Here is a 7,092-nt window from a genome sequence, read left to right on the forward strand (position 1 = left end):
ATAAACTCTAACCCATACAAAAGGATGCAATTTATAAAAAATACATAAAATATATAAAAAAAATAACGAACTAGCTATCCCACTTATTAACATAGGTAGAAATAAAGGTAGCATCTTTTGTACCTTTAGTACACCTACATGTGGTGCACTGTTAATTAGCTTTTTAGCACCAGTGCTCCTTAGGGTACAATTATGTAAACTATATTCACATTCCCAAGTAAAAGATGCATACTAAACATGCAAAAGAGCCTCCCCTTTGGTACCACTTCAGTCCCATGGAAGTGAATGGGACCAATCCATGCAGGCAAAACTGGAACCATTGCCTAGTGGCTTTCAGACCAGATTTTCAAGTACACCTGCCTCAAACATTTAACATTTCCTCTTTCTTTAACACACTCATGTTGAGATTAATTCATTAATTCATTGTTCTACCACTGGCATGAGTTCTCCACGACAAAGGTTTGGAACTTGCACAGCCTATAGATTTTATGGAGTCACTAGATATTATATATATATATGGATATAACAACATATGGCATGCTGCCATCCTAAATATTATGTGAAAGTTGTAAACTATCACAGTTTTAGGAGTTGAGCCAAATGATTGAGGCATGAAAAATTTTCTAGAGACTCTTGTGTATAAATAAAACCCAGAATGATGTGGACTTGAATGATGTGGTCTTAGCTGATACCTTTTTTTATTTCAAAATCCCATAAGTGCAGGCAAAACCATCTTTTATATTTTATATGTACCAAGTTTGGAGCAAACTTCCAAATTCAAAATCATGATATACAACTAAGTGACAAATTAAAGGAAAACCCAAGCATCCAGCAACAGCCTCGGCGCACCTCAGTACAGATTCTTCCAAAATATATTGTCTGACTTAGTGTTTTGATGATAGAGAATTTTTTGTAACAAAGAAAGGCCAAAAATCTCCTGTAGCTTCTCCATTAGTAACCATGAAGGTTATAGAATATGAGCATAAATTTCATCTCCATCAAACCATTCAGTGATCCCTAGTGCCCCGTGGATAAGGACAGAGTCATCCTGCAAGAGACTATTCCCAACAGAATAGAAATGTGTGATCATAGGATGAAGTAGATCAGTTAGAAGAAGTTTGTATTGATTTGTGGTGATGCTTCCCTCTAAGGGGACAAGCGGACCCAAAACATGCCACTAGCATAAACAAATGTCCCACACTGTAAGAGAGAGAGAGAGAGAGAGAGAGAGAGAGAGAGACTTTTCCCCTGCTTTTTCCCTTAATTTGTCACTCACTAAATCCTTAAAGTATTGAAAAATAGGTTACTGGGGGAAAAATAATATATCTACAAAAATTTCCATTTACCCCAAAATATTTTGGTACTTCAAGAAAACATTTTTGTACCTTGCACAAAAACTTATCTATAAATATCTATCCAAAATTCTTTGTAGTTATTCAGAAATTTATTAAGTTATTCATCAAGGTTATTTAGTTGTTTGTTTCTTTATTTATTTGTTTGTAGATTTTTTAAAAATGAGTACAATATGCTATCATTCTGCCCATTAGTCCCGTTGGGAGATTTAATATTATAAAGAAAAGCTGAATGTTTTTTGGATTAAATAAATCAAAATTGTGTATAAAATCTAAAAAATAAAATAAAATAAAATAAAATAAAATAAAATAAAATAAAATAAAATAAAATAAAATAAAATAAAATAAAATAAATGGTGTGTCCTAACAGTAACATTTAAGTAAGCAAAACCTAATTTGGAATTTATGGAAAATATATATCTTTTTAATTTCAGTCACCAAATATCTTGACTAATTAACTAAAATTTAGAATCACAGAAAATTTGGGACACATTATAAAGGTCTTTTAGTTCACACCCTTTTCCCTACAGTTTGGACAACTATTGAGTTTCTCTATTAGCTGTTTACATTACATAAAAAGAAAAACCCTAAACAAATGACGCCCAGTATATCTACAAATATGATTGTGAAGGCTTTGCCCCAAATATATATGTGCTTAATAATATTAATTGGGAAAATGTTGAAAGAATAAACAAGCAGTCAAATATCTTGGTATGAAACACAAAAGAAAAGCCAAGAACATGTCAACTAGACAGTCATCATTCAACATCATCATTAAAAGTGAGACAGCTGGATGACAACGCAATGAAACATTTACCTCCGAGCTGCTCATTGATCTCTGCAGTACATCCTTTACAAATGATTCATGAGCAGGATTAGTTATATAGGAAATTCCATACATTAGTATGTCTTTTACAATAATCATAAACACAGCTAAAAGCAGCGTATGACTGTAAGGGAAGCTGATCTCTCTGATCACAGAAGGTCACTACTGTTCTGTAGCTTCTGTGGTTCTGCAGCCCTGCTCTAAGCTCCAAGCATATCTCTTTACACTCATAGTGTCAGATTTCATTTCAGGATCTATAAAAGAACTGCATCACATATATATATATATATATATATGGGAATTACAATCTATAAACAGTCCATTGTTTGTTTCCTTAAATCTTAAAATAAAATAAATGCATTCCAAGCAGAGAAACAGTTGTTCCCTTAGCAACCTCTCAACATCACAGCTTGTCATCTTACAGAGAATCCAAAACACACCAAATGGTCTGTCCTGAAGTCATTTTCTCTGGTGCAAAGCTTACTGACTGTCTCCGTCCGTAGATGTTAAATAAGCATAAGCATAATAAGCATCTTCTCACAGAAGCATATTAACAATGATATATTTGCCTTTTTTCTTTTTTTTTTTTAAATCAATTTATTGTCAGTCTCATATCATGTGAAGCATCTGCCATACTTCCAAGGTGCTGCAGAAGTTATTATAGATATTGTTATGGAACATTAATCAACACATTCTGATCAATCAGATTCATTTACTCAACATTGCTGTTTGTTGCACTAAACCAGCCTCGTTTACACTTTAATAATTCTGTAAAACCGTACTAAGGGTTCGCATTTAAATATGTAACAAGGAAGGAAACTGTAATATACAATGATTAGAAGAACTACCTGCCTTCCAATTTAGTTTTATTTTATTTATATATATTTTATTTTATATATATATATATATATATATATATATATATATATATATATATATATAGAGAGAGAGAGAGAGAGAGAGAGAGAGAGAGAGAGAGAGAAATGCCTTCAATACATTTCAGCTACACTCAATTTGTCTGAGTAACTATTTAAAAACAGTGTGTGTATTTTTTCACTCATTTCTATCATATATTATTGATATGATTTTAGGTGAGACCGATATTTTTACGCCGCTTGCTAGTCACGTTAGCCACCAAACAAGTGTCAAAGCTTCAAGCGGTACAACAGAAAAAAAAAAACATTCATGGTAATTGTGTGAGAGGAATGGTTTACAATCTCTCTGCCCGGTCAATCACAGCAACACTAGCCAATCATGAGCCTCTGTGAGCTTATGTACGTGGAATAGCCCTTTCCTATGAGTGTGTTACTTTGCCCTGTGTTGCAGCACACACACCACGAGTGATCCCAGGCTTCATCCTCAGACTGACCCGGATAAAGTGGTCACTAAGTATGAGTGAATAAACTTCTAGAAATTAAATAATGAAATACTATTAATCTTATATACTATATTAGTGTCTATAATGACCTCAGAAACTACACTGACCTAATAGTTCCTCATGAGCCATTGATTGCTGTTATAGAAAGGACATTTATCAGTTACAGTTACATTATTTACTGTCCAGTGTCACCCAAATGAGGATGAGGTTCCCTTCTGAGCCTGGTTCCTCTCAAGGTTTCTTCCTCATTTCATCTCAGGGAGTGAACCTTGCCACCGTCGCCACAGGCTTGCTCATTAGGGATAAAATAAAAGAAGGATAAAATAGTTTAATAATTTAATTTAATAATTTATTTCTATTTATTTATTTATTTATTTATTTATTTATTTATTTGTTTGTTTGTTTATTTATTTATTTATTTATTTATTTATTTATTTATTTATTTATTTATTTATTTATTCTCCTTTCTCTGTTTATCTTCTTTTGTAAAGCTGCTTTGAGACCATGTCCATTGTAAAAGGCGCTATGCAAATAAAAATTGAATTGAATTATTAAAATATATACTATATACTGCAAACTACAATTCTACTACATTAATGAAGTATTACATTACATTAAATCTCATTTAGAAAATTAAAATGATTTTTTGATGAAATAAAAAAACGCTCGAATGTTGCACTGATCAATGACATTGTAAAAAAAATCCAACTTGTTAAATAGTTTTGATGTTAATTGCTTAGCTGGTTTGGGAATTGGTGGAGTCTTTCAGTTTGACTCTGTATTTAACAAGTTTAGTGAGTTAGTGAATCATTAAGAGTTTTATTTGAAACAAGGCACCTTGGACCATTTGAGCAGGACAGGGAATTATCCGTAAGGCATCACTATGGATCAAAATCGACATTTCCAGGTATGTTTATTGAAGTGGACTTGTTAACCTGTGAATCATGGAACGTCGTGAGAGCGGGGAATTCGCTTTGTTTGTGAGTGTTTTTAATGTTTAGGGAGTAATTCCTTCAGATCACTACTCCATTTACAAATGCATTCACAGACAAGTGTATTAGGGAAAAAATATTGATCTGGATGTAGTGAAGGTTTTCTGTAACATGAGACGCTTTCGGTATAAAGAACGCCAGAAGGGTCGGAAACTTTGCTCCAGGTGAACGGGGAGCACGGTTAAGCAAACTCTTTTAACTTTACACTTTCTGAATGATTATACAAACCCACAGCCAGGTTTGTTTATTGCAAGGTTTATAATTAGACACTTTCTCGCAGGTACAGGTCCTCAGATCCGATCCTCTGGCATCTCTCGCTCCTGCTATACAACTGGGATCTCGGCCTCATTGCCTCTCAACCGCAGCGATAAGTAGCAGGAAGGTGACAGAAATCTGACTCTTTGCCATGTTTGTATACATAGAGAACTAATTTGGATGGAACCGCATCTCTTGCTCTATCTCTCTCCTTCTCTGGCTCATTAAGGCCTCTCTCTCTCTCTCCCTCTCTCTCTCTCTCTCTCTCTCTCTCTCTCTCAGTTCCTCTCACCACCGACTTGTAAACAGCTTTTAATGTGGCTATTAGAGGAAGAGGACAGGAAGCAGGGAAAACATAGTACTTCATTATTCATGAGGAGGTTTAATCCACTGCTTAATCACCATTGTTTGTGTGGAGCGGGCCAGCGGTGCTCCTCTTCTGGAGACAGGAAGTCCATTAACCATTTATGATCCTTATAATTTTACAATTTCATTCATTTACACAGTGCTCTAAATGAGGAAAGCATTCCAGGGCAATTGGATAAATGGGCTTCCAAAGGTTTTATGTTTAACTTCCTTCATTGCTATAAACAGTGTATTAGGCTGACATTGCAGGCATGTAAGCATTAATACAGTCACGTATGAAAGTGTCTAACAAACCAAAGCGAGCAACCTCGGAGTCCGTAATCTATCTGCCTAAAACCTCAGTCTCAGGCCCAGAGATGATCACTTGTTAGAATTACGTTGCATATGGTGTCCCTGCCAGTATTAATTGTGCAATCTCCTAATCTGTGCTGTAATCCCTGGAAGCGGTGGGAAGTATGGCAGAATAAAGATTAAAGTGTTTACCATTCTTCTTCACAGACAAACAATAACCGGACATGTTTTTGGCGTCCTGTTTGTTTTGCTTCTCATGACGATCAGCAGGATTTTATGACATCAGTTCTGTTTTCACAATCTGATCTATATGAGAGTTAATGCATGCTAGAAAAGAGAGGGAAACATACATATGCAGTACATCCAGTGCGTGAATACAGACTGTGAGTAAAAATAAACGAATGTTACGATGGGTTTTGACCAACATATATACTTGGTCATGGAAATGTTTTTTTATTTCGGCTGCTTTCTATCCTTGTCTTAGCTGTTTAACAATCTGAGCAGTAAATACACTCACTCTGAATATAGATGTCTAATGCCTTGCTAGCTACTAAGTGTGACTGGATCAAACCGCTAGATACATTATAGTGAAATGGACATATTCAATTGGTCTTCATCAAAACAGAAAAGAGTTAAAATCAGAAGAAGACTGTTCTGAATTGAATCTGAGCGATTGCTCAGTTGTATAAAATGACATAAATTATAAGCCGCTCTGGAAAAATGGCAGAAATGTAAATGTATATGGTCTTCTGCTGTTGCGGGCCATCAACCTCAAGGCTCATCCTGTTGTGAGATGCTTTTCTGTTCACCCCAAAGGATATTTTGAGCTAATTAAGCCTGTAGTACTGCCTCTTACAGGATGTTTTTGGTTTTTCGCACCAACTCTAGAGACTGTTGTGTATGATTGAATGTAAATCCCAGGAGATTTTCTCATCTTTGAGCAACATGTATCTTGATGCTTCTCACATCTGCTACATGATTGGCTAATTGCATGCATGAGCAATGAGTAAAATGGCCAATGAGTGTATATATACATGGAAATTTAAAGGAAACAATGACATTTTTTTCCCAAACGTACACAATGTGCCTGATTTAAAAAGATGTCATATATGATTTCAGGTCGAAAAAAACAAAAACAAAACCTCGTTCGAAGCAATCAAACTCAAGACGCTGTTCTAATGACGGCTGAGTGAAGCGTGCTGTATGCGAGCCTTTTGTGAGACATTTTCACCAAACTGACATCATTAAATACACACACTTCAGTCAAATGTTCTACCTGGGAGGCACCAGTGGGCAAACGCACACAAGCAAAGCCAATTAAGACACATAATTATTTTTGAGGCAACGGCACACAAATCTCTTCCTGTTTTTAAATAACAATTCTCATTAGCTCTCTCACATCAACAGCGATGACAATGAAAAACATATTAAACATATTTCAACAGCTCGGCGATCACATGACCAGGGAAAACAGAATCACACATATGCACCATATACTGGACTGAATGAGGATTAAATCACACGCATCCCTGGACGTGAGACGGCTGGCTGTAGAAAACAAGTAATTATTACTGCACTGGGATTAAACTTCTGACTGCCACAAGAGCAATTTTAAGCATTTTAATGGCGGTT

This window comes from Hemibagrus wyckioides, linkage group LG16 (genome assembly GCF_019097595.1).
Source record: "Hemibagrus wyckioides isolate EC202008001 linkage group LG16, SWU_Hwy_1.0, whole genome shotgun sequence".
Lineage (NCBI taxonomy): Eukaryota > Metazoa > Chordata > Actinopteri > Siluriformes > Bagridae > Hemibagrus > Hemibagrus wyckioides.